Source organism: Salmo salar, chromosome 28 (genome assembly GCF_965601325.2).
Source record: "Salmo salar chromosome 28, fSalSal1, whole genome shotgun sequence".
In the NCBI taxonomy this organism is placed as follows: Eukaryota; Metazoa; Chordata; class Actinopteri; order Salmoniformes; family Salmonidae; genus Salmo; species Salmo salar.
The window spans coordinates 6,488,022-6,514,578 of NC_138318.1; the positions used below are offsets into that span (position 1 = coordinate 6,488,022).

General features: G+C 45.8%; 1 long non-coding RNA gene across 1 annotated transcript in view; it reads left to right on the top strand.

Annotated features, from left to right (window-relative positions):
• Positions 1 to 25,589, top strand: part of LOC106589341 (uncharacterized) — a 73,489-nt gene extending 47,900 nt beyond the window's left edge. The window contains exons 2-5 of the long non-coding RNA XR_001324832.3: positions 22,599 to 22,662; positions 23,550 to 23,621; positions 24,130 to 24,219; positions 24,624 to 25,589. This is a non-coding gene — a long non-coding RNA (uncharacterized LOC106589341). The remainder of the gene's footprint in view (positions 1 to 22,598; positions 22,663 to 23,549; positions 23,622 to 24,129; positions 24,220 to 24,623) is intronic.
• The last annotated feature ends 968 nt before the right edge of the window (positions 25,590 to 26,557 follow it).

Sequence of the window (26,557 nt, forward strand, 5' to 3'; positions counted from 1 at the left end):
GCGCCCTGTGCTCTTCACAGATGAAAGCAGGTTCACACTGAGCACATGACAGACGTGACAGAGTCTGGAGACGCCATGGAGAACGTTCTGCCTGCAACATCCTCCAACATGACCGGTTTGGCGGTGGGTCAGTCATGGTGTGGGGTGGCATTTCTTTGGGGGCCACACAGCCCTCCATGTGCTCGCCAGAGGTAGCCTGACTGCCATTAGGTACTGAGATGAGGTCCTCAGACCCCTTGTGAGACCATATGCTGGTGCGGTTGGCCCTGGGTTCCTCCTAATGCAAGACAATGCTAGACCTCATGTGGCTGGAGTGTGTCAGCAGTTCCTGCAAGAGGAAGGCATTGATGCTATGGACTGGCCCGCCCGTTCCCCAGACCTGAATCCAATTGAGCACATCTGGGACATCATGTCTCGCTCCATCCACCAATGCCACGCTGCACCACAGACTGTCCAGGAGTTGGCGGATGCTTTAGTCCAGGTCTGGGAGGAGATCCCTCAGGAGACCATCCGCCACCTCATCAGGAGCATGCCCAGGCGTTGTAGGGAGGTCATACAGGCACGTGGAGGCCACACACACTACTGAGCCTCATTTTGACTTGTTTTAAGGACATTACATCAAAGTTGGATCAGCCAGCCTGTAGTGTGGTTTTCCACTTTAATTTTGAGTGTGACTCCAAATCCAGACCTCCATGGGTTGATAAATTGGATTTCCATTGATTATGTTTGTGTGATTTTGTTGTCAGCACATTCAACTATGTAAAGAAAAAAGTATTATAAAGATTATTTCTTTCATTCAGATCAAGGATGTGTTGTTTAAGTGTTCCCTTTATTTTTTTGAGCAGTATATAAATATGAACTTTATCGAACAAAAGAATGCATGTATTGTGTAACATGATGTCCTAGGAGTGTCATCTGATGAAGATTGTCAAAGGTTAGTGCTGCATTTAGCTGTTTTTTGGTTATTTGTGATGCATGTGGTTGGTCGGAAAATGGCTATGTGGCTACTTTTACGATATACTCCTCTAACATAATCTAATGTTTTGCTTTTGCTGTAAAGCCTTTTTGAAATCGGACAACGTGGTTCAATTCAGGAGAGGTATATCTATAAAACGATATAACATAGTCCTATATTTGAAAAAATATATATATTACATTTTGTTATGCTAATGAGGATAGGATTTTTCGCTGGATGCGGGACGGAGCCCGCCCAGAGGTTAAGACATCAGCATACAGATGTTGGATCTTAATTTGATCACTCTTTTGTTGCTGAGAATTTTAAGCAGGAAATGCAAAGTTGTAGTGTATTTATAGTGGCTTCTACAGTTTGTAATTTCCACTTTCAAATTTCAGACTTGATTTGCCTTAATGAACAATATATCAACCCCTACAAAAATGTCCATTAATTATAATCTACATAATCATTCAGATTTCCTGTTGCTCCAACCCGGCTCAAATTAAGATCCTACATCTGTACCCTCCCGTTCTCCCCCCTCCTCATCGAATCACATCAAAGTCCAAATGATTGGATTTAACAGGCTTACATCCTTCTAATAGACTCTTACCAACAGACTAAAATGCAACAGGCCTGTTTTTTCCTTCCACTGTTGGAGAACATGAAAGTTTGTTTAGTCTATGTTGTACCATCACTCCACGCATCACTCCACTGCTCATTGATCACGACGTTGGAAGAGGGACGGATGGAGAGTCACAGCTCGTAAAGACGAGATTTTCAGACGTTAGCCTCTCTGGTAATTCAATGGTAATTACCAGTGGGATGTGACGGATGTGCTAACACTAGACTGCTAGTCCTAATTGGGGCCTAACCATTGAAAGGACCAGCCACTTCAGTCAGAACATGCCTCGTCTGGCATCACTGCCAGCCATTAGCACTGAATGGATTCCATAATGTTCCATTAAACCCATTCTCTATCACTCTGTTGTGTTCATTTACTCTCTCTTTTTCTTCCTCTCTTTCTCTCATTCTCTTGTTCATCTCTCTCCCTCTCCCCCTCTCTCTCTCTCCCTCTCCCTCTCTCTCTACTCTTCCCCTCAATCCCTCTCTTTTTGGCTTGATCACTCTAAATGGGGGGAGTGCATTTTTATTGTTCCCTTAATGATTTGAGGCACTGATCAGTAGAGAGCTTTTAAGGTGAGCACGTCATCCTAAAAAAAAACACTTAAAAAAAACCACACACAAAACAAAAAAATGTCCCGTTCCAGGTTGAGATGGTGTGTGGTGACTGACCTCCTTTGTAAACAAATTGACGCACTGAAACGTTTCTACTTATTGTCTTGTTTTGTTTCCCAGTGCTGGCCTGCTCCTTTTGTGACTTGTTGTGTGTTTTATCTCTCTGATATGAGGGCATTCCATTGGCATGGTGTAACGCACAGACCACATGGTAGCATAGCCCTCCACACAACACATTTCCAACGGCCAGTGTGAGGCGGGTTAACCTCTACACTGCCTTCTGCGTGTGGGAAGAAGACCTCTTATTCATTATGACTTCAAAGGCAGAACTGATCCTAGATCAGCACTCGTGCTCTGAGGCGCTGTGTGAATACGGGTTGCAGGTTTGGGGGAGAGATATATCTCTGTTGTTGGGAACGTGGGGGAGTGGGGTGGTGGTGAGGCATTGAATGTTGTGGAGGAAAAAATGACGCCGGTTGATAGATAACAAGGGCGTATTTGAGTCGATGTAGAGTGGATGGAGAGAAAGTGAGAGTGAGGGAGGGTGAGAGGAACATGATCCAGGAGAGAGGGAGGGAACACACCTATGGGAAGTGGTGCAGGTGGATGGCAACCTGCCATGCTGTGGGGCAGTGTGCATGTGTGTATGTGTGTGGGGGGGATTGAGTTTACTCTAGGAGGCGCTATTGACTGAAGACAACACAATGCCGCCACTTTCTTTCTGCCTCTCCCTTTTGATAAAGTCTGTTCATTTTCTCTCTTCTCTCGAAAAATGGTCGCCACTTCTTCCACCCTTTTTCTAGTAAGACATCAAGACTGCCTCTGTGTAGTTATGTAACTGGGGCTCAGAGGAAGAGCCGATAAACAAAGATCAGTGACCAAACAGGAAGTGGGGACACCAGCCAGATTGGGTTGCATTTTTATTCACATCCTCAGGAGCTTCTGTGTTACACAGTCTAAACACCTTAACCATTTGGAGTTAATGCCTAACCTTAACCATTTGGAGCTCATGCCTAACCTTAACCATTTGGAGTTAATGCCTAAACTTAACCTTAAACACTTGAATTTGAGGTTTGAGAAAAATGTCTGAGTTGAGACTGCGAAAGCTGGTAGATGCAAATAGGAACACATTGTATCCATTGGTGTCCAGACTATTCATCGCCTTGGTGCATGTTGTTGATTGTTGTTGATTGGAAAGATTTGACTTTGGCTTTGTCGTACTGTGTGGATAGGCAAGTGTGCCTTGTGTGTAATGTGTGTTGTGTCTGTGTAACAGTATGTGTGTGCTAGCAGGTTTGTGCAAGTACTATATGTTTCCATGTATCATTGTGACATGGTGGAACATTGCTGACACTTCCTGGTCCCGTGGGGCTTTTCCCTTCCGACCCCACCCTATTGTCATCGGTGGCAATTATTCCACTAAACACTGCAAATTATTTCATGTAGGTAATCGTTCAGCGGTTCAGTGATCATCAATGGACTCAGTCATTGTATGATCAATTATTAGAGCATACCTGCATACTGTATGGAAGGAAAATATAAGTTCTGCGATTGAGCAAGCAAATAGATTTCTGGAAAAAGTAGCTTTCCAGTGTTTTTATGTTGTTTTCTCAAGTCAGTCAAAACTGTGTATTCAGTGAGTCTCCACTTTCAACACCCTGAATAATTTGCCCCAATTAGGTTTAAATGTAATTCCTGTTGACGTCAACGATTAATACTGTTATTATTATGATTCAGTATGAATAAATGTTCTCAAAAAGAAAACAGCTGGGACTTGAAACCCTCAAAGGAAAAGCGAGTCAGTTCTGAAGGAACTCCAAGACAAGTAGTCCTTCAATCAAGATGCCAAACTCCCTCACTGACTTTGTCTCTGACTCCGTCTCTGCTCCTGTCGTACTTTACATGTTCAGCATTTTTTCTCTCCAAGGCTACGTCCCAAATGCCACCCTATGTCCCCTATATAGTGCACTACTTTTGACCAGGGCGCCGTAGGGTTCTGGTCAAAAGTAGTGCACTATATAGTGACATTTAGTACAATATCGGATGTACCCGAAGACTCGTTAAGTGATTCTACTTAATGTGGAGAGAAAAGCGTGGGGAGCAGACTAAATCAAAATGTATTTTAGCAACTCTGCGGTCCGGCAGGACTCCCATTCTGACTGACGAGCTATTTGACTAGCATGCGATGCCAGAGGGCAAACCCAGAAACTCTACTCTTCTCCACCTTAGGGGTTTAATATTTGCAAGAATCTGAGATTCCACGTGCTGAATGTCAAATGTTTATGTCTGTATGCATTGTGTTGAATGATTCTGACATCTGCTTCCTAAGCCAAGAACAATATGAACCCTTATTTCCATATTGCAAGTATAACAGACTTATGCACTTGACCACCATCATTGCGGCATATAGATTTTGGCGTTGAGTTTGGACTGTATAAAGTCTGTAAATAGTGTTCCATTAAATCTGCTGAGCATTTCATAGATGGCCCTTGTTGTACAGTAGCCTAACTTTAGCTATTATAAAACGTTTAGCTATTATAAAATGATTATCAGACAAACCCTCAGTCTACTGCATGCGTGCATGTGTCTGTTTAGCCTAAGGTATAGTAGGCCTCAGTGGAGGCTGCTGAGGGGAGGACGACTCATAATAATGGCTGGAATGGAGTATAATGGAATGGCATCAACCACATTGAAACCAGGGGTTTGATACCATTCCATTGACTCCATTCCAGCCATTATTATGAGTCGTCCTCCCCTCAGCAGCCTCCACTGGTAGACCTATCTGTATACATGTGTGTTTCAGGGTTAACTTTCCGGGTCGGGTAAGTGAGTGTTTGTGTGGACAGTGTCATGGTCATGCACGGTTGTCAGGGTGGGTTTCGGTGACATGTTAATGACAGTCGGTAACCCCATGACTCACAGTGCCCCCCCCCCCACCCCCTCCCTCCCTCACCCCACTTGCCCCCGGTCGGTCCCAGTGCAAACATTAACCTGCTGGGAACTCCCTCACTCAGCCTGGCTGGCTAGGACCCACTCTACTTTGTGGCACGCTAGCTCTCACAACACTCTTGTCTCTCTGTCGTTCTCTACCGAAGTCTCTCGCTCTCTCTCTCTCTCTCTCTCTCTCTCTCTCCCCCTAACCCCTCTTCTCTGTCTCCCTCGCTCTCACCCTCGCTTTCTCTTCTCTCCGTCTTTCTCTTTCACTCTCCCTCCCTCGCTCTCTCTCTCTCACTCCCCCTAACCCCTCTTCTCTGTCTCCCTCGCTCTCACCCTCGCTTTCTCTTCTCTCCGTCTTTCTTTTTCACTCTCCCTCCCTCGCTCTCTCTCTCTCCCCCTAACCCCTCTTCTCTGTCTCCCTCGCTCTCACCCTCGCTTTCTCTTCTCTCCGTCTTTCTCTTTCACTCTCCCTCGCTCTCTCTCTCTCTCCCACTCCCACCCTCCCTCCCTCGCCCTCTCTCCCTCCCCCTCTCCTCTCGTTCATCTTAATGTCCCCATGCTGTCATCTAATAGCACCATTAGAGCCAGTGCCAGGCAGACAGGTTGGCACACACACATTTTTTTTCTTCTTTCGTTTCTCATTTCATCCTCCTCTCTTGTTTTGTTCTTCTGACGTATGGATATTGACAGAGGCCATTTGATGGGAAGCCGAGAGCTGTTTCACATTATATCCTTCTTCTACTAGCCTCATTGTCAGACGCAGTAGTAGGATGTATATGAAGTTGCTGGGCTGGGAACGTTGTGGGAACGTTGAATCACGTCTCCTGTGTGACTATCTCCAGTCTTTTATTTCTAGTGCTGATTGGTTTATGGGGCCTGGATTGATGGTGCAGCCTGTGTGCCTGCTCCTTCCCATGGTACAGTATGACGGTATAGACACAATGCCAAGGCTTCCTAGGGAGCTGCTGTTTGTGTGACTAAGCCATAGTCACCACTGGGCCAAAACACCATTACAACACACTGGAGTGCACTTAGTCTTAGGAAACATTAGTATTTTTGGGACAGTTTCCTGGGCATAGATTAATGCTAGTTCTGGACTTAAGGAGCATGTTCGTTAGAGAAAATACATTGCGCATGCTTCTCTACACACAGAAACTTTAGTCTTCTGTGTGTAGGGCTGGGAATCTGCATAAATACAATTTGGGACATTGTGTATTGGTACTATTCATTGTGTGTGTTGATTTTGAGTTACAGTGCAGTGACATTGAGTCAGCTGTCAATCCTGTGTATCCTCCATCTGTGTTTAGCTATGCTCCAGTGGAAAAAATCCCTCTGTTTTTAATTCTTTCTTTTCCCCTCTCTTTCGACTCCGGTGTTTTCGTCTCTGCCTTTGGCGAGAGGGTGAGGAAAACCCTGTTGTCTCCACCCTTGTACGTCGTCACCGGTGACGCTAGCCCCTAGACGCCCACTTGCCCAGGAGCACCCACTCTGCCAGGGCAGGCATGCCCGCCATGCCTGCCTACTCACACACACTTTTATTATTTCTGGAACTTTTCTAAAATTAGCGATGGATCTAGGAGGACCCAAAGAAAGGACCTTGCATTTCCAACAAAAACAGGCTCAGAAGTAACACCGCGTAGCGGGACTCGCGTTAGAGTGAGTCAGAGACATTTACTGTAGTTGTTGAGTCAAGTTGAAGTTGTAGCACTGGTTGCGTGTGTGTGTGTGTGTGTGTGTGTGTGTGTGTGTGTGTGTGTGTGTGTGTGTGTGTGTGTGTGTGTGTGTGTGTGTGTGTGTGAGGCCATGCCATGGGTCTCCCCATAAGACGCACAGGGAGTTTGGCTGGCTATGGTCTAGTGAGTGGGCGGACAAGCAGTAAGGGCCTACCATGATCATGAACAGGAAATTCATGCCTCAATGCAGTTTTATTGAGACATGAGGTTTTTAGTCCAAAATATAATGAATCAATAAGGCACGAGGTGGTGTGGTATATGGCCAATATAGCACGGCGAAGGGCTGTTCCTAGGCACGACCCAACACAGAGTATAAACTGGTTATCAACGTAATTAGAGCAGTAAAAAATGTTTTGGGGGAATACCCGTGGTATACGGTCTGATATACCACGGCTGTCATCCAATCAGCATTCAGGGCTCGAACCACCCAGTTCATAAGTATTTTTTAACTATGACTTGCTCTGATTTTTTCTAGGATGACTTATTAGTGCATTTGGTTATAGTTGTGTGGTTTGGTTTGTAATCCTAGCCGTTAACTAGGTCTAGACTAGGTCTAAGTTTAGGTTTAAGTCTGTATAGACACATTCCCAATGGTATTATTGGGAATAGTCCACCCACCCCCTTTCTCTCCCCTCAGATTCCGGGAACTGTTGCCTGACTTGCCTCTTGTGGTGAGGGAGAGGTTTAGCTATGTTTCTGCCTTGGCAGCACGCAGGCTGCTAGGGTGTGAGACTGCTCTCCCTGTTCTCTTGTAAAGCTAAGCCATGTATACAACCTGACTTCCAATGTTCCAGACCTGGGAGCCCCCGTTTCTCATAAAGAAAATCACGTTGCCTAGCAACAAGCAGGGTCAAGTCTAGGGGGTATGACCTTTGATCGCCACAGTAGCGTTGACACTGTTTTCCGACCCCTGGATAGTGGGGATAAACTCCATGATTTCACCTGTTCGACTCAAATCAAATCAAATGTATTTTTAGAGCCCTTCTTACATCAGCCGATGTCACAAAGTGCTGTACTGTACAGAAACCCAGCCTAAAACCCCAAACAGCAAGCAATGCAGGTGTAGAAGCACGGCTACAGGGCAGGTCTGGAGCCTAATGTTTGTATGGTTAGTGTTGGCTTGAATGGAAATGTTTAGTGACAAGTGCTACTGTGCAAACCTATGTGAGTGAAGTTATGATACAGTTGAGCAATGGAAGAAGGACTGAAAAAGATACATACCACTGTAGCTTATACTTGTCTGTTACCTTTATTCACTTAGGACTTAGGGAATGCATGAGTCAGCATGCTTTTAGCCTTTCTCCACGCAAGCCCACACACACGCACACACACACACACAAAGTCCAGTTAATACCTCTGTACAGGTGAGTGTTTGCCTTGCTGTCACTCTTTATTGACTTGGTTCTTAGAGAGTAAATACAGTCTGTCTTTCTTTCTCTTTTCGTCATTCTGTCCTCCTTTGTTTCTGTGCTCTTCCTGGCAACCCTGGGTTCTCCTGACAGGTCCCAGATATATTACATTCCCCTCACTGTACATCATCAACGCGAGTGCTGAGTGAGCGATTAACCAAAATGTCAGTTTATTTTATTTTTAAACAACGAATTGACCGACATCAGTTCAATTATTTGAATTCCATTTTGGCCGGGTTTTTTTCTGTGAGCTCAATGCACACATCGCACTAGAGATAAATCAGATCATATGCCCGAACGGTGCGACGTTGTAGGGAGTTGTAGTTTTCAACAGGCCAATGTTCTGCATAGTTTATCGTAGAAAACGTGACAATTACCTAAAATGACCATAATCCATTGCGCGGCTAAACTGGTCCGGTCTGTGTTTCTTTTATGTCTTCTATGGATACATAGAGAGCAGTTTCTTCAAGGTATCTCTACCTGAAATTACATGATCTAAGTGATTGATAGTTGGTATCCAGCAGTCATAAAAGTACGCCTTATTTATATGCCTTATTAAGTATGCCACTACTAAAATAGTGATTTTGTCAGACAGCATAGGCAGCAGCTCTACAGAGATGAGATGATGACTCGGAATGAAATAAAGTTATCAAATAAAGCAATTGTATATATACGACAACTAAAATATTTGATTTAAGTAAATGAATGTCAATATATGATGGTTAATAAGTGATGAGAAGTAATATGCAGTCACTACCATCATGGTGCTTTTATTAATTGTTTTATTCTGTCTTTTTACAGCATTCAACCCACATAATGCATAGTGCATTTAATGTTTAAAAAAATAATCGAAACCATAATCGTGGTTGCTTTGTTTTTTAAAGGAAACCGAACACACCTCAAAAAGCACTTATCGCTCAGCACTAATCAACACTAGTCAACTGCACGACCACTGTGGGAAAGTGTGTAGTTACTATATACAGGTTTCTGAGAAAAGGATACATGCATGCAGGTTTGCTAGCCATGGGTTTATGCCCATGTGGATATACACTACATTACCAAAAATATATGGACACCTACTCGTCGAACATCTCATTCCAAAATCATGGGCATTAATATGGAGTTGCTCCCCCCTTTGCTGCTATAACAGCCTCCGCTCTTCTGGGAAGGCTTTCCGCTCTTCTGGGAAGGCTTTCCACTAGATGTTGTAACATTGCTGCATGGACTTGCTTCTATTCAGCCACAAGAGCATTAGTAAGGTTGGGCACTGATTTTGGGCAATTAGGCGTGGCTCGCAGTCGGCGTTCCAATCCTTCCCAATGACGATCGATGGGGTTGAGGTCAAGGCTCTGTGCAGGCCTGTCAAGTTCTTCCACACCGATCTCGACAAACCATTTCTTTATGGACCATGTTTTGTGCATGGGGGCATTGTCATGCTGAAACAGGAAGGAAAGAGCCTTCCCCAAATTGTTGCCACAAAGAATCACAGAATCGTCTAGAATGTCATTGTATGCTGTAACGTTTCAATAAACTGTAAGGGGCCTAGCACGAACCATGAAAAACAGCCCCAGACCATTATTCCTCCTCCACCAAACTTTACAGTTGGCACTATGCATTGGGGCAGGTAGCGTTCTCCTGGCATCTACCAAACCCAGATTTGGCCGTCAAGCTGCCCGATGGTGATGCGTGATTCATCACTCAAGAGAACACGTTTCCATTGCTCCAAAGTCCAATGACGGCAACCTTTACACCACTCCGGCCGACGCTGGGCTTTGCGCATGGGGATCTTAGGGTTGTGTGAGGCTGCTCGGCCATGGAAACCCATTTCATGAAGCTCCCGACGAACAGTTATTGTGCTGACATTGCTTCCAGAGGCAGTTTGGAACTCGGTAGTGATGTTGATCAGTGAAGGAAAGTAAAAGTGTGTGTCTGTCTTACTGTTCATGTTCTTTCTGGGTTTATATGCATTGGCCTGTCTGTGTGTGTGTGTGTGTGTGTGTGTGTGTGTGTGTGTGTGTGTGTGTGTGTGTGTGTGTGGTGTGTGTGTGTGTGTGTGTGTGTGTGTGTAGGAAAGTGACAGAGCTTTCTGAAAGTGTGTGACTTGGATGAGACCTATTTTGCTGTGGTGGGATCCTTCCATTCCTCTTACCCATTGAGGGTGGGTGGGTGTTCATTTGTCTATAAGTGTGTGTTCATTTCACTCTGTGGTCGGGCCCAGTACAGTGAGTGATGGCTGAAAGGAATTGTGCCTTGCACCGCCCACCCCCCAATGACTTTATGCAACGTCGGATGGGACTGTGTGAAGTGTGTGACCCAGGTGATTCTGTTCCCAGTCATGTGTTCACGCGTGTGTGTGAGATCCAGCTGGTGCCCAGTCCCGTGTCTCTCCCATGGCGGTCCTCAGGGCTTAGTGTAATCCACGGTCACGTTAATCAGGCAGCCGCACGTGTCACATGAGGAGGCGTATGGCATGCTGAAAATCCACATGCTGTACTGTACAAACTGCTAACGCCCACATCCACACTCCCTCACCAAACACATGCAATGTCCCGCTGACACCTCAGTGTCATGTGTAGACCCTCCCGTTGTGCACAGATACGCGTAACATCTCTGAGTTCCCACATAGTTTTGGCTCAAGTCCTGGCATCCGTTGTGCGTACGGTATATCGCAAATCCAGTTGACCTTGCGCTCCTCTCACCTTGAACTAATGGGTTCACACGGGCCCTGGCTGAAACACGTAGAGCGTCCAATACATCCAGTACAGTGCAGTGCAGCATATCCTCCTTCATAGGTACCCATAACGTCTCTAAGACCCACACGCGTCCTGACATGCTTTACGTACCAGGGTTGGGGTCAGTTCCATTTCAATTCCAGTCAATTCAGGAAGTACACTGACATTCTAAATCCAATTCTCTTCAGTGCTCTTCCCCCGAGGGAAACTTCATGAATTGACTGGAATATAAATGGAACTGACCCCGACCCTGTTATGTAATGTATGTATTCGTTGAAATGGAGTGTACCTTGCACTCCTATGGAACAAGTCGTTCACCCATAGAGCACACAGTACATCATTCCTCAGTGACCCATAGGACCAGACCTCTACACAACCCACATCCCAGCTGCTCCACTGACATACATCAAGTCAAATCTCCAAGTGAAATATTTGTACTATCGTTCACTGATCACCGTGTTGGAAGCCCCTGCTCTTCCCACCGGTCTAACCTCCCATGTTTTCCCTTCAGTTCACATGACTCACAGTGCTTTGATACACGTCCTCCAGCGTTACATTATTAGGTTATTCCCTCGCCCCGTGGCGCTGGTGTTGTCTTTGTTTAGGAAAGTGGATACACTGGCTAAAAAAGACAAGAGCTGCTTCCTCCGAGTCACATCTGCCCTAGACGCCACCTCACAGTCAGCCCACACAGTGTGTGTGTGTGTCTACAGTGTGTATCTGCTTTTGTGTGCCTGGCTTTGATTGACAGGCTAGATTTCAGATCCCTGCTCCTATGTCCTGACTCTGACTGTAATCCTGTTACAGGGTTCGTGCCTCCCCAACCACCTCTCTTCCTCTCCCATATGTGTGTATACATATTTCCACAGACTATGCCTCCAGGAATTCCAGGCCCTGTCTTCAGAGCGGGATATTAGGCTGACCGCAGGGCCTTTTTCCCCTCTCCGCTTCCATCTGGTGTCGCATTAAATATTACACTTTTTAATTTGATTCAATTCCCAACGACAAACACTTGTGATTGGATGCAGATGGAGGGAGCCAGCTTGCCCACCCTGGGCTGGACCAGGGAGCTCTGGGCTGGGGATGAGGCTTGGAGCTGTGGGGCTGGGGCTGGGCCTGAGCCTGGAGATCTGGGATCTGCATTTCCAGGCCTTGCCCGGGCCCCATAATCTCAGCCTCCATCCCTCCAGCCCCCACAGAACTAAGACAACTAATACCAGAACCTTGTCAGTCATGACATATCTCTTCTCCCACGGAACCAGATGTGTTCCCCAGGCCCGTTAGAACCCAGTGAGAGTGAATGAGGCCCCGGTAGCGTACTGTCCAACAGATGACACAACGTAAAAAAGGGATCAAAGTGTGTCAGGCTAAATGTTACCTCCCTAGAATATAGCTAATATGACTCCTCGGGAGTAATGTGTGGAGCAGAGAGTGGGTCCTGAGAGGTCTGCTCCGCCTGGCTCCTCGGCGCTCCACCACAGCTGATATGCCTCATGCATAACGAGTCAGCACTAATGCGGTTGCTGTAGTTTATTTACAATGGAGGGAAAAGAAAGAGCGAGAGAGAAAGGAGAAAAGGCCCTATCTCCTACAGGCCAGGGTTGGGTGTGAAGCTGAGGCACTTCCCTGATCTGCTAAGCTTGCTGTGAGACCATGAGAGAAACAGGGTGGAAGTCCTCTATAACTTCTTCTCTGAGGGTCTATTAGAGGGAGCTGTGGTAACTGGCCCCAGTGTGTTCCTGTATTCTTCCCCACCTGCAGTGACTGTCTTTTGGGATAACATGGGTGCCTGGGGGATTTTATGGATGTGCACAGATCAGCTTTCCAGTTCTTTCCATGCTAATTCCCCAACACAGTGTGTTCGCAACATGTTGAGGGCTTGACTCCAGAATGTGTTAGTGGACTAAAGTAGTAAAATACCATGAAATCAGAATCTAGAGCAATAACCTAGACTGAAGTAGGCCTCTACATGTTTTTTGGTTACTGGGTGGAAGTGTGTGTGCGTTTCTGAGTACATGTGACATTTGAGTGGTTGTGTTTGGCTAGAGTGTTTGCTACGCGCTTCAGCACTTGGCGGTCCCATTCTGGGAGCTTGTGTGGCCTACCACTTTGCGGCTGAGCCGTTGTTGATCCTAGATGTTTCCTAGATGTTTCCACTTCACAATATCAGCACTTACAGTTGACCGGGGCAGCTCTAGCAGGGCAGAAATTTGACGAACTGACTTGCTGGAAAGGCGGCATCCTATGACGGTGCCACGCTGAAAGTCACTGAGCTCTTCAGTAAGGCCATTCTACTGCCAATGTTTGTCTATGGAGATTGCATGGCTGTGTGCCCGATTTTAGACACCTGTCAGCAACGGGTATGGCTGAAATAGCCGAATACAGGTGCAACTCAATATTAGGAAGGTGTGTGTGTGTGTGTGTGTGTATGTGTGGTCAGAACACAGCCTCGTGTAATAAACAAGCAGTGGTTTTGGAGGTTGGAGGTGGATTGTGGGCTGGTTTGAATTATTGACACAATCCTGGCGAAACACTGCTCATGTCTCTCCAAGACATCTGGGGGCTGGAATTTGATCCATGCAGTTATTAACATCCATACCAATAGTAGGCTTTGTCCGGCTTCAGTTCCATCCGATGCATTCTCTCTCTCTCTCTCTCTCTCTCTCTCTCTCTCTCTCTCTCTCTCTCTCTACCTCTCTCTACCTCTCTCTACCTCTCTCTCTCTCTCTCTCTCTCTCTCTCTCTACCTCTCTCTACTAATCTTTTGTCTCTGTGCAGGCCCTTGGGATTGGAGGTAGGAATTGAGGGTTTGGACGGACAGGCACACGGGTTAAATCCTATGTCTCGGAGTGTCTCTGTGGAGAGAGCGTGTGGGTGTTGTGTAATCTCTGTGATTCTGTATCAGTGTGGCTCCATCTATCCTCTCTCTCGTAGGCCAAAGTTCAAGTTAGAGATGTTGTTGAATGAAACTGAGCTGAACAGTGTATTTACAAGACCTGAGAGGTTAGGGAAGAAACAATGAACCCTGTACCTCCCCATTGGCAACATGCATTCCAGAATTTCTTGACCGTTTAGTAAGAGACCACAACAGTACCGACACAGTACAGAGTTGTGGTCAATTATTTTTCAATTCCTGTCAGTGGAATTGGACATTGCATTTCCCCAAAATAATTTCTGAAATGAGTGGAATCTCCAAACCAGACACTGTGTCGGGCAATATACATATCTTTGACTGTCTGAGAACGAGAGCTTGCCTTCAAAGTTCATAGGATCACTAGATGTTGTTGTCCCCTTCTTTCGCCTTGACGTCATCTTTATCATTGTGGTCTATTTAACCTCACCGCAGAACTTTAATTTCCCTTATTGTTTTGTGTCATTCTCAGTTCAATGTGGGGTCCAAGCTGATAATAAAGAAACAATTTCATCAAATTTATCTGGTTCTAATTAAATGTTTTAATCTCTAAACATGGTGGTACCAGAGCTGTGTAATTGAGAATCAGAGACCTGGGCAGGAAATGTAGTCATGGTTTATTGGGTTTTATTTACACACTTAGTAACAGCAGAATTGGATTTAATAACGTGAACTGAGTGTTGATAGCAGACTTGTGTTCGTGTGAGTGTGGATGTGTGGGTGTGCAATTTGTGATTCTGTGCATTTGCCAATCTGTACAATGTGTTTCTGTTTGCTAAAGAGGCATATGTTTATTTTTGGTGTTTACATCATGTATGCTTCTTCTTGTGTTTGCATTCGCGTGTGTGCACGTGGACATGTATGCTTCCATGTGTGCCTTTGTATGTGTGTTTATGTGCATGTTTGTGTGTGCCTTTGCATGTGTGTATATGTAATTGTATATATGTGTGTGTACGTGTGTGTGTGTGCCCATTTGTGTGTGTACATATCTATACATTATAAAAAGCATATGGTGGTGTGCTTGTGAAGCTCCTTCCAAGAAAGATCCTTCCCAAGAGAAGGACATCTCCACCTATGTGGAATACTGACTAATTGCGATAGCCTCTCTGGGAGACTGGTCCCGTCTAGTAGGGAGCTGCATTCCCGTGGACATCCAGCGGGACCTGCAGCCCCGACAGAGAGCATTGCAGCGCGTTCAGCATTTTTCATGCTGCGGGTGGGATCGGGCGGTCAGACAGACGACTTTGGGATGAAAATATTTCATAGGCCCAAAGATTATTTCAAACGGTTGTCTTTCAGTTTTTTCGGTGTTATCTTTTCTATCAAAAGCACCTCTTTGTCGCACTATTCACAAACTCTCATAGGATAACTCTGCTTCAAGTTCACTAACCTACCTCTCCTCCCTTGGGCGTGCGAGATCAAATGCGCCTTTGCGTGGCCTCAATTAAATAGCCTGTAGGCTATATGCGTGGGCGCAGGTGCGATATGCGTGGGCGCAGTTGCTAAATGCGTGGGCGCAGGTGCTATATGGATGGGCGCAGTTGCTATATGGATGGGCGCAGTTGCTATATGCGTGGGCACAGTTGCTATATGGATGGGCGCAGTTGCTATATGCGTGGGCACAGTTGCTATATGCGTGGGCACAGTTGCTATATGGATGGGCGCAGTTGCTATATGCGTGGGCACAGTTGCTATATGGATGGGCGCAGTTGCTATATGCGTGGGCACAGTTGCTATATGGATGGGCGCAGTTGCTATATGCGTGGGCACAGTTGCTATATGGATGGGCGCAGTTGCTATATGGATGGGCGCAGTTGCTATATGGGTGGGCGCAGGTGCTAAATGCGTGGGCGCAGGTGCTATATGGATGGGCGCAGTTGCTATATGGATGGGCGCAGTTGCTATATGCGTGGGCACAGTTGCTATATGCGTGGGCACAGTTGCTATATGGATGGGCGCAGTTGCTATATGGATGGGCGCAGTTGCTATATGCGTGGGCACAGTTGCTATATGGATGGGCGCAGTTGCTATATGCGTGGGCGCAGTTGCTATATGCGTGGGCGCAGTTGCTATATGCGTGGGCACAGTTGCTATATGCGTGGGCACAGTTGCTATATGCGTGGGCACAGTTGCTATATGCGTGGGCACAGGTGCTATATGGGTGGGCGCAGGTGCTATATGCGTGGGCACAGTTGCTATATGCGTGGGCGCAGTTGCTATATGCGTGGGCACAGTTGCTATATGCGTGGGCACAGGTGCTATATGGGTGGGCGCAGGTGCTATATGCGTGGGCACAGATGCCTTTCTATGGAAATTAACTTCCTAAATATGATAGGCTATAGTATAGGCTCCGACATTGACTGGGAATAAATATTGATAGCACTTTTATTTGTGTCATTGTCACGTCCTGACCAATATTTAGGTATTATTTGTATTATATTTGGTCAGGACGTGGCAGAGGTATATTTTGTTTTGTATTATGGGGTTTTGTGTGTGGTGTAGTGGGGTGTGTTAGTTGTTGGTATAGGTTCTAGGTTTGTTTTTCTATGTATAGTTAATTGGGGTTGGACTCCCAATTGAATGCAGGTGTGTTGAGTTGCCTTTGATTGGGAGTCCTATATAGTAGGGTGTGTTTGTCTTTGTGTTTCGTGGGTAGTTGTTTTTTGCACTGCTAGGTATAGCCTGCGAAACTGTCTCCTGTCGTGTTGTCTGCATTTCTTGTTTTTCTGTGGTCAACGTCTTTAATAAATATGATGTTGAACACGCAACCCGCTGCGTATTGGTCCACTTTCTCCGACGATGATTTCGCTATATCGTCTGACGACGAAGGAATCTGTGACAGTCATCCAGCAAATTGTCCCACTCCTATCAAAGTTGTGGAAAATGAGGTGTTCCTCTATGTGCCTATACTGTATGTGTTGTCTTATTTAAATAGCCTGTAGAATAGGCTATAGGGGCGGAGAAGCACGGCAGAGTTGTCTTTAACTTCCTAAATATGACAGGCTATTTATACTCCGACATTGACTGGAAATAAATATTGATAACGCATTTTTTTGTGCTTGCAAATCATTCCGCTTCTAAAGGTAATGCAAAACGTAGCTCAAGTCAAGTAAGTGTCCACTCTCCTATAATTTCGCCCCAACTGTACTCCCTTTCAAACTATATCTACCCTATTTGCTGATGTCCTAATTCTACCGACAGCCTAATATAATGGGCCACGGGGGAATCTTTGGTATTTTAACCTATTTCTTAGGCTATTTTTGATATTCAGTGTAGGTGTAAGAAGGAAGAGTTTTTCCACATTTTGTTACATTGCAGCCTTAATCTAAAATGTATTAAAATGTTTTTCTCCCCTATCAATCTACATACAAAACCCTATAATGACAAAGCAAAAACAGCTAAAATAAAAAGAAAAAAGGAATTGTATCATATTATATAAGTTTTCAGACCCTTTAATCAATACTTTGTTGAATCACCTTTGGTGGCGATTACAGCCTCGAGTCTTCTTGCGTATGACGTGACAAGCTTGGCACACCTGTATTTGGGGAGTTTCTCCCATTCTTCTCTGCAGATCCTCTCAAGCTCTGTCAGGTTGGATGGGAAGTGTCGCTGCAGAGCTATTTTCAGTTCTCTCCAGAGATGTGTGATTGGGTTCAAGTCCGGGCTCTCGCTGGGCCACTCAAGAACATTCAGAGACTTGTCCCCAAGCCACTCCTGCATTTCTTGGCAGTGATGCTGCCACCACCATGCTTCCCCGTAGGGATGCTGCCAGGTTTCCTCCACACGTGACGCTTGGCATTCAGGCCAAAGAGTTTAATCTTGGTTTCATCAGACCAGAGAATCTGGTTTCTCATGGTCTGAGAGACCTTTAGGTGCCTTTTGGCAAACTCCAAGCGGGCTGTCATGTGCTTTTTACTGAGGAGTGGCTTCCGTCTGGCCACTCTACCATAAAGGCCTGATTGGTGGTGCTGCAGAGAGGGTTGTCCTTTTGGACGGTTCTTCCATCTCCACAGAGGAACTCTAGAGCTCTGTCAGAGTGACTATCTGGTTCATGGTCACCTGAACAAGGCCCTTCTCCCCCGATTGCTCAGTTTGGCCGGGCGGCCAGCACTAGGAAGAGTCTGGTTCCAAACTTCTTCCATTTAATAATGATGGAGGCCAATGTGTTCTTGGGGACCTTCAGTGCTGCAGACATTTTTTGGTACTCTTCCCCAGATCTGTGCTTCGACACAATCCTGTCGCGTAGCTTTACGGACAATTCCTTCAACCTCATGTCTTGGTTTTTGCTCTGACATGCACTGTCAACTGTGGGACCTTAAATAGACAGGTGTGTGCCTTTCCAAATCATGTCCAATCAATTGAATTTACCACAGGTGGACTCCAATCATGTTGTAGACACCTCTGAATGATGATCAATGGAAACAGGATGCACCTGAGCAAAATTTAGACTCCCATAGTAAAGGGTCTGAATACTTATGTAAATAAGGTATTTCTGCTTTTGTTTTGTTTTATTCTAAAAACATGTTTTCGCTTCATCATTATGGGGTATTGTGTGTAGATTGATGAGGGGAAAAAAATAATTGTATACATTTTACCGTCACACCCAAGAAGACTCGAGGCTGTATATGCTGCCAAAGGTGCTTCAACAAAGTACTGAGTAAAGGGTCTGAATACTTATGTAAGTGTGATATTTCAGTTTTTTGCAAAAATATCTAAAAACATGTTTTTGCTTTGTCATTGTGTGTAGATTGATGAGGGGAAATCCATTTTAGAATAAGGCTGTAACTTAACAAAATGTGGTAAAAGTCAAGGGGTCTGAAGGAGGGGAGGATAGAGTACGTGATTCCCAATGGACATCTCTGCTGGTAATATGAATGTATGGGTTTCTGAATGGACTCATAAATTCCCTGAACTAAATCTTAAATGTAACCCTCAAAAGCCAATATATAATATAGAAAAGCATTGTTGAAGGCCGAAACGATATTCTACATATTTCTTCATAAGAACACAGGGCGGTTGGAATAGTGTTCCTGTGCATTGGCACACCAAGATCTCTCTTCCTTGGGTTGGCATTAGTACAAACACCAAGGCGCTTATCCCTAACGAGCAGAGTCCTTACCAACCGCCAATCAAAGGCGTGAAAGCACTGGCACAGGCTGATCGTGTAATTATGTGAGCCCATTAGCTAAATGGGTAATAACTGTTTGCAGGAGTTAGAGTGCTGTAGTAGAGTTGTTAAGGTCTGTCATTATTACCTAACCTGATGCCGTGCAGTATTTCATAAGAGACTAGATATTTGTGTTTCTTTTAACTGGGAGATGAGGGGCCCAATGGTGTTTGTTGTTTGCATGTTTGGCTATGGGAAATAGATCCATTTTGGGGTATTAACTTGATATCTACTTGTTCAAACACGCACAGATAGGTGTGTGACTAAGCTGGGGCGAGGTTGGTAAGGTTTCATGTGACATTTAAGCAGAACTCCATATCTCGTCATCGTGATTTTGAAGGAATTCAAATGTTGTTGAACGCAAGCAGAGCAGAACAGGTTTTGAGACAGGGAAGAGGAGGAAGATGAAGAAGAGCTGGGAGAAAGAGAGGGAGAATAATAATCCGAAGAATAATCCATTGAACATGTTTTTTAGTGCGGTGTTCTGCTTAGTGTAGGTCTGGGAAACCGTCACATTCTAAGGGTTAAGTGTGCGCTGCTGTGGACTCTTCTCCCTAAGGCGTGTTACGCTGGCCAGGCCAATCTGCTGTTGGCTAACTGAGCTGAGCAGAGCTGGGCTGAGCAAATCTCCATGACTGCTGCTGTTGGAGCAGTGTACTGGAGGCCTGGAGTACTAGAGGAGTGGGCTGGAGCGGTGCGCTGGGGCTTGGCTAAGAGTCGTACAGTCGGGCCAGCACGTCGGCCTCTAATCAGGCAGCGGGAGCAGTGGAGAGAGCCCTGACTAGGCCCTGCTCAGAGCCTAGCACCCTCTGAATGGCACACGTACTCAATCTATGTCTCAACTATCTCACGGCTTAAAAAATCCTTCTTTAACCTGTCTCCTCCCCTTCATCTGCACTGTTGTAAGTGGATTTAACAGGTGACCTCAGTAAGGGATCATAGATTTCACCTGGATTCACCTGGTCAGTCTATGTCATGGAAAGTGCAGGAGTTGTTAAAGTTTTGTACGCTCCGTGTAAGTTCATACCATAGCGTAGAGCGAGAGAGAGAATGGACTGATCTGCACCAAGCAAACACTTTTCTATACTCACTCAGACTTGTCAATCTCATTTTCAGGTTGAAGAAGTGCCACACTAGCGGCCCATTTTCAGATCCAGTTGTACACTGTTTTAGTTTCAGTCTGGCCTTAGTTTCATTTCAGCAAAGGAAGGGGGGGCAAACATATCAATTGGCAAATGTTTCAAACCTGCGGCCATGTTTTGACATTGAATGAAGTGGACAACAAAAGGGGAGCAATGTTTCATGTGAGCAAAACTAGGAAGTGGTGTGGTTTGGATAGGGTGCTTGGCTCATTGACATAGTTACAGTAATCTGAGTCCATGACGACTGCGCTGTAGTGTAGACCCGAGTCTGTGGCGAGACAGGGCTGACCTGGCCAAATATGATTAGGCCTTGTTACAGTATACCTCAGTAGTACTGCCCAGTCTAGCCCAAAACTGCCCTGTCTAACCCAGTGAACATGAACACAGGAGCAGAGCCAATAGCAGAGCAGTAATCTAATTTACCAGAAAGCTGTGTGGACCAGGTTATACCTCTCACATGACTGCTTTAACACAGGAAGTGGAATACGGACCATGCCATGGTTGGAGCTGGGTTTGGCCAGGGGTTTTGGTTAGGGTTAGGGCCAGTGGGGTTAGGGCCAGTGGGGTTAGGCCCTGTGGGTTAGGCCCTGTGGAGTGGGTTAGTGGAGTAATGCTGCCCGAAGTCTCAGTGACCAAGACCTGATCTGCATGAATGTGGATGTGATTGCGTTTTAGTACGTTCCCTATCCTTGGAGGATATTGATTAGGCTATAGGCCTACTACTCCTTGATTCTCTCTGCTAAATCATTCTGACCCTGGCTTCGCATCTCAGGGGTAGGATGTTACAGGGATAGTTACCTAATAGTCGATTGCGCCAGATGTTTTTCGTTAGTTGGTTTGTTGTGACCGGGGGGTCGGATGGTGGCGGGGGTGTGGTCTGAGACGCTCTCTCCTCGAGGCTACTGCGAGCAGCTACGGCGAGCCGGGTGAGCGATCAGCACGGCAGACAGTGGGTGCACCCCAAATGGCACCCTGTCGTGTATCGTCTATATGTCGGACCAGGGATAATAGGGTGCCATTGGGGATGTAGCCGGCGTGTTCTGAGGGAGCAGCTATCTCCAGTGTATACAGTACTGTACAGGACACTCATTACACACATTGAGTGAGGTGCTGTGGTTCTGGTCAAATTCAGACTGGCACTGCCTCGCCGTTGTTGTAGAACGCTTGCCTCCTGACGAGAATGAGTCAGCATGGCAGATTGATCTGTAGAAAGGAATACAGAACCACGGAGTCAATGGATTGGCTCAAGTAGGTGATGGGAGGGGTCTTATACAAGTTTGAGTCAGAAGGCGACACAGCTAATTACGCCGATGAAGAGGCAGGCATAGGGTTTGCCTCGATTCAGTCTGTTATTTTGTGACTCTGCAGACCAGTGTTACTGGAAAGTATGTAGAGTTTGGTTTTAACATTTTAACAGCTGTCACGACTTCCACCGAAGGCGGTTCCTCTCCCTGTTCGGGCGGCGCTCGGTGGTCGGCGTCGCCGGCCTACTAGCCATCACCGATCCTTTTTTCCTTTTCCGTTTCACACCTGGTTTCATTTGCCTTAATTTCTGTGTGTATAATTACCCCTGCTGCCTGCCTAGGTTTGTGCGGGATTATTCATGTGATGTTGCTCGTTAAGGTTGCGCCTTATTTGTTTTCACGTATTATACCAAGTGTGTATAAGTTTAGGTCCGTTGTATTTTTTTTCCACTCCTTCCGTGAGTACTGGTTTCTCTGTCAAGGGCGTTTATTTTGGTATTGTACCTGACCTGTATGTTTGTGGACTTGCCTATTAAATAACACATCTCGGACATCTCTGCTCTCCTGCGCTTGACTCCTTCACCTACCTCTAAACACAAGCTCGTCACAACAGCATGATAAATAACTCTGTCCCTGTTTTACCCCTGTGATGTTTCCCATTACCGTGTTTCTTAGCAAGGGTAACTCCGGCACTGAATAGCTTTGCTGGGGGTTCTTCAAGTTAAGTGCTCTCTCGCTTTCTGGAAACGCGGTATTTGTTGTCAGGGCAACTGGTTAGCACTGCTCAAAAGCAGTTGGGCAATTCTGTTTTGATTTGGGATGGGGAGATTGCACAATGGGAGCAACGGGGTAAAGGTAGAATCTTTCGACTTCCACTCAGCTTTTTTTGACGGTAAACCAATTTAATAACTTTAATTATACATTATCATGTTCTCACGCTCCGGATATTGCTAAGTCATGATGTCGTCATCCACACAATAGGTCACAGCTATAGTACAATAACAGATACAGACCCACATCCTCGTACCTTTTTGACTCAGAGAAAATGCACGCGTGTGAAATGAAGGTGACAATGCCTGGAGATTGCAATGACAAATCTAATCAAGCATCCTTTCTCTTTTCTATCTTTCAGGCGCGCAACAAATGCCTTGGCGGGTCCGAATGACCGGAGAAAATGAAGACAACAGGGAATTCTGGTAAGGAACCAGTAGAATGTCAAACGGGTGTCACCCTTTGCGTCGCACAGGAAATCATCAAACTCACAGGATGGCGTAGTTAAGAATGTATTTTATCAATTGTGTTCATGGCGCATAATCTTTGATCATGGGCACATAACTTTATACTTCACAGATTTCGAAAACAAGTAAAACAATCAATCGAGAATACCTAAAGTGACACATAATCCGACATTCTACATCCTTTAGAAGGTGACATATTTCTCTGATGTTCTTCCACAGTGGAAGGAATGGAATTGGTTATAGAGATATCACTTCAAACGAGGGGCAGGTCTTGGGTGCTCTGATCTTAACGTTATAGACTACACAGGCTTTGATTATCCTTCCTCACTGTGACATTTACTGGTCTGGACCTGACTCTCTCTGTGCTTTTTCTGTGTTTCTCTTTCTCTCTCTCTCTCTGTCTCTCTCTCTCGCTCTCTTACTCTCTTTCTCTCTTTCTCTCTCTCTCTCTTTCTCTCTCTCTCTCTTTCTCTCTCTCTTTCTCTCTCTCTCTCTCTCTCTCTCTCTTTCTCTCTCTCTCTCTTTCTCTCTCTCTCTCTTTCTCTCTCTCTTTCTCTCTCTCTCTCTCTCTCTCTCTCTCTCTCTCTCTCTCTCTCTCTCTCTCTCTCTCTCTCTCTCTCTCTCTCTTACTCTCTCTCTTACTATCTATCTCCCTTGCTCCACTGACAAACCAGGCCTAGCTCATGAAGGGTCCTGGCTCTGTGACTGACCTGTTGTGTTCTAAAACTGGGCTGGAAATCTGGCCTCCAGGTGGGCCCCATCTGTTCCTGCATATCTACCCAGCACTCATCCGAATCTCTCTTTCTCACTCTCTGTTTTTCTTTCTTTCTTTCTCTCTCTCTCAGGGTGTGAAGACAGGTGCCAAACGGTGACAACATCTGAAAGGGAATGTGTTTACCTCCAGAGGTGCATATGGGGTGAGTTCAATTTAAAAGAATGGACTTTTGGACTTTGAAGGTGTATGGTGATGGAGAGAGAAATAAGAACGATGGAGATGGAGATTAGTAGATGGGAGTGATGACAGAAAATATCCATTATTAAGATATGATGATATCGATTGTTACCGGCCTTGAGCAGGTTAGTGGACAGGTGGATGTACATCCAGTATAAGATTACACACTTCCTGAAAACATTTGAAAAACAAGGGATGGGTAGAAGGAGTGCTCAGGGGAATACAGATGAACAGGCTATGAAAGGGAAGGGAAAGGGGGATACCTAGCCAGTTGACGGAGGAGTGCGCAGGGGAGCTCACTGTTTCTCTTCTTCCTTTCACCAGAGCCAAAGAAAAGCAAAGTGAAGAAAGACAAAGAAAGAGTGAGAGAGATTGAGAGAAAGGGAGCGGGATAAAAGAGAGAAGTGCTGACAGGTCTCCAGGCACGTATGTCCTCTCCTGTGGCCTCCCTAATCCTTTCTTTCATCCCCCAGGTCACCGCCACCTCCTCGGTGACAAACAAGCTGCCATGGCGATGGCAAGCAAACAGGGCAGGCCAGCCATGATTTCATCATTTGGCACCAGTGAGTAGAGTGTGTGTTTGTGCGCGCGTGCGTGCATGTATGTGTGCATGCATTTGTGTTTATGTAGCTGCGTGTGTGTGTGTGTGCATGTCTGTGTGTGTGTGTCCGCAGACATGGTTTCATGGTGGAAGAATATCTTTCACATAGGAGTAACTGAGTATTTAGAGAGCTACTGTTCATCTAGTACTGTACTATGGATCGGGGACTATTCCATTTCTATCTGTAATGAGATCACATTAGAATAACTGTGATTTCATGCATAGTCCATTGGCTTAAATACATTAGCAGAACATCCAAACCCACAAATGGTAATGACTTGAAACGGCAAATGAATGGTTATCACTTGAAATGTGTTGTCACTTTTCTCACTTTTCTCAATTCCTCCCTCTCTCTTGTTTATGCAGGAAGTGAGATGAAGAAATGGGTCTGAGGACAAGAACCCCATCCCTCCGACTGAGCTGAAAGCTGAGTGGGATAGTGAGCGTGCGCCCCTCCAAACCCGCGAGTTCTGAAGAGAGTAAGATAGAACATATAGACTGAACGTCCCGGTTGAAAGGGAGCGAAAATGAGAAAGAGTGACTCACGTTCTCCTCCCTGCTCATCCATCCCATCCGTCGCACCATCTGGTTTGTATTTGTTTGGATGTTTCTCCACCTCCAGCCTCTGGGTAGAACCAGCGCCAAGGCCCAGATGGCTGCCGACCCAGCCGCACCAGCCCACCGCGGAGAGGGTACACTGGGTTGGAGAATGCCTGGGCCTGCCTCTTGGCTGGGGTATGGATGGTGGGGAAGGGAAGGGCGGACTTGGCTGGTGATGGGACTCGGATGGACCGCACTCCGGCGATGATGCGAACATCCATCGATCATCCGTCGCATTGGTTGATAGTTTATCCCCTCTGCGCTGAGGACGGGAACCCAGTTGTGTTGAAGGGGGTGTTGGGGCGCATTGAGGCGTGCTCAGTTGACAGTCGGAGACGTCAGAGAGGACGTCACACAGTGGGCTGGCCGGTGCCAGGACTGACAGACTGGCCAGACGTCTGTGAGATCAGTTTCTGAGTCTGGCATCTCATAGGACTGGCTCGTAACTGGTAGACTCAGCGTGTCAGCTGGGACGAGAAACTATTTCAGACCCAAAATCTGAATACCATGTCTAAATGTAGTGGTTTTTAGTTATATGTTTTTTATTATTATTATTTGACCAGGGAAGACATATACAGTACAAATATACGCATTATACACGATATATACATATAAACACATTATATTATGCTGTATGGAGAACATGATTTGTTTTTGCAGCCCCAGCTTTATTGCCTTTGTTCTGTTTATTCCTCGTCTTGTCTAAATAAAAGAGGCCTAAGCAGAACCCTACTGCCAGCAAATCCTTTGTGCCTGCTGATGACAACTTTGTGACGTGTATTTCTGAGGGGTGGGTTATATTCAAAGTCTGCTTTATTGCTGAGGAAGTGTAATTGTGTGGGGGGGGGGATCAAGACTTGGGAAGGGAGGCTTAGTAGGGTCTGGGGGCTGTTCTGGTGGGGGGGGGGGGGTTAAGCTTAGTTTAATGACATCTATATTGTGGAGTTTGATTAGCATGCCCCCCCCCCCCTTGCTGCAGAGCGGTTTTCTCACCCACCACTCATCGGGAGAAAAATGACCTCTCTCTATAGCGCTCATATCACCCCAGCTCAATAGCTCTGAATGGAGAGGCCCAACAAAAGGTGACATAATTTGTACCCAGGAACTGATTGCCCAATCAGGGGCCTCCTTGATGACATCATGATCTTCTCGTTCTCACCCATTCCCTTGGATGCTGGGTTGCAGTGGAAATGAATACTTCATTGGAATTAGTCATAGTTTGATGGCCTGTAAAGTTTGATGTGGCTGTGTTTGCGAAAAAAATTACAAGTTTGGGGGTGAGTGACATCTTAGCCAAACACATGACATGGCAACACAGTGCAGCTTGGGAGATCGAAGGCTAAGATTCAATATTTGGCAATGGGCAGGTGTACATTACACATATGCATACACACATACATATGTGCACATCATATGCACACACACACACACACACACACACACATACGTACACACGGTCATCTCCTCAGATCAGCCAAAGTTTGCTCTTCCCATGGTGCTTTGTGTTTCAACGATATCCCAGCCGCGGTGGGTCCCACTGAACTCCCAGAACTTCATCAAAGAGGAATGAACAGAAAAAGAAAATGAAAAAAGAGAGTGAGGCCTGTTTTCATAATCACATCCCCATGGGGATTCAGCTGTAGAGGTGAGGGGGAAGTAAACAATTTTGTTTATCGTTTTTTTTCTTCTGTTCTGTTCCG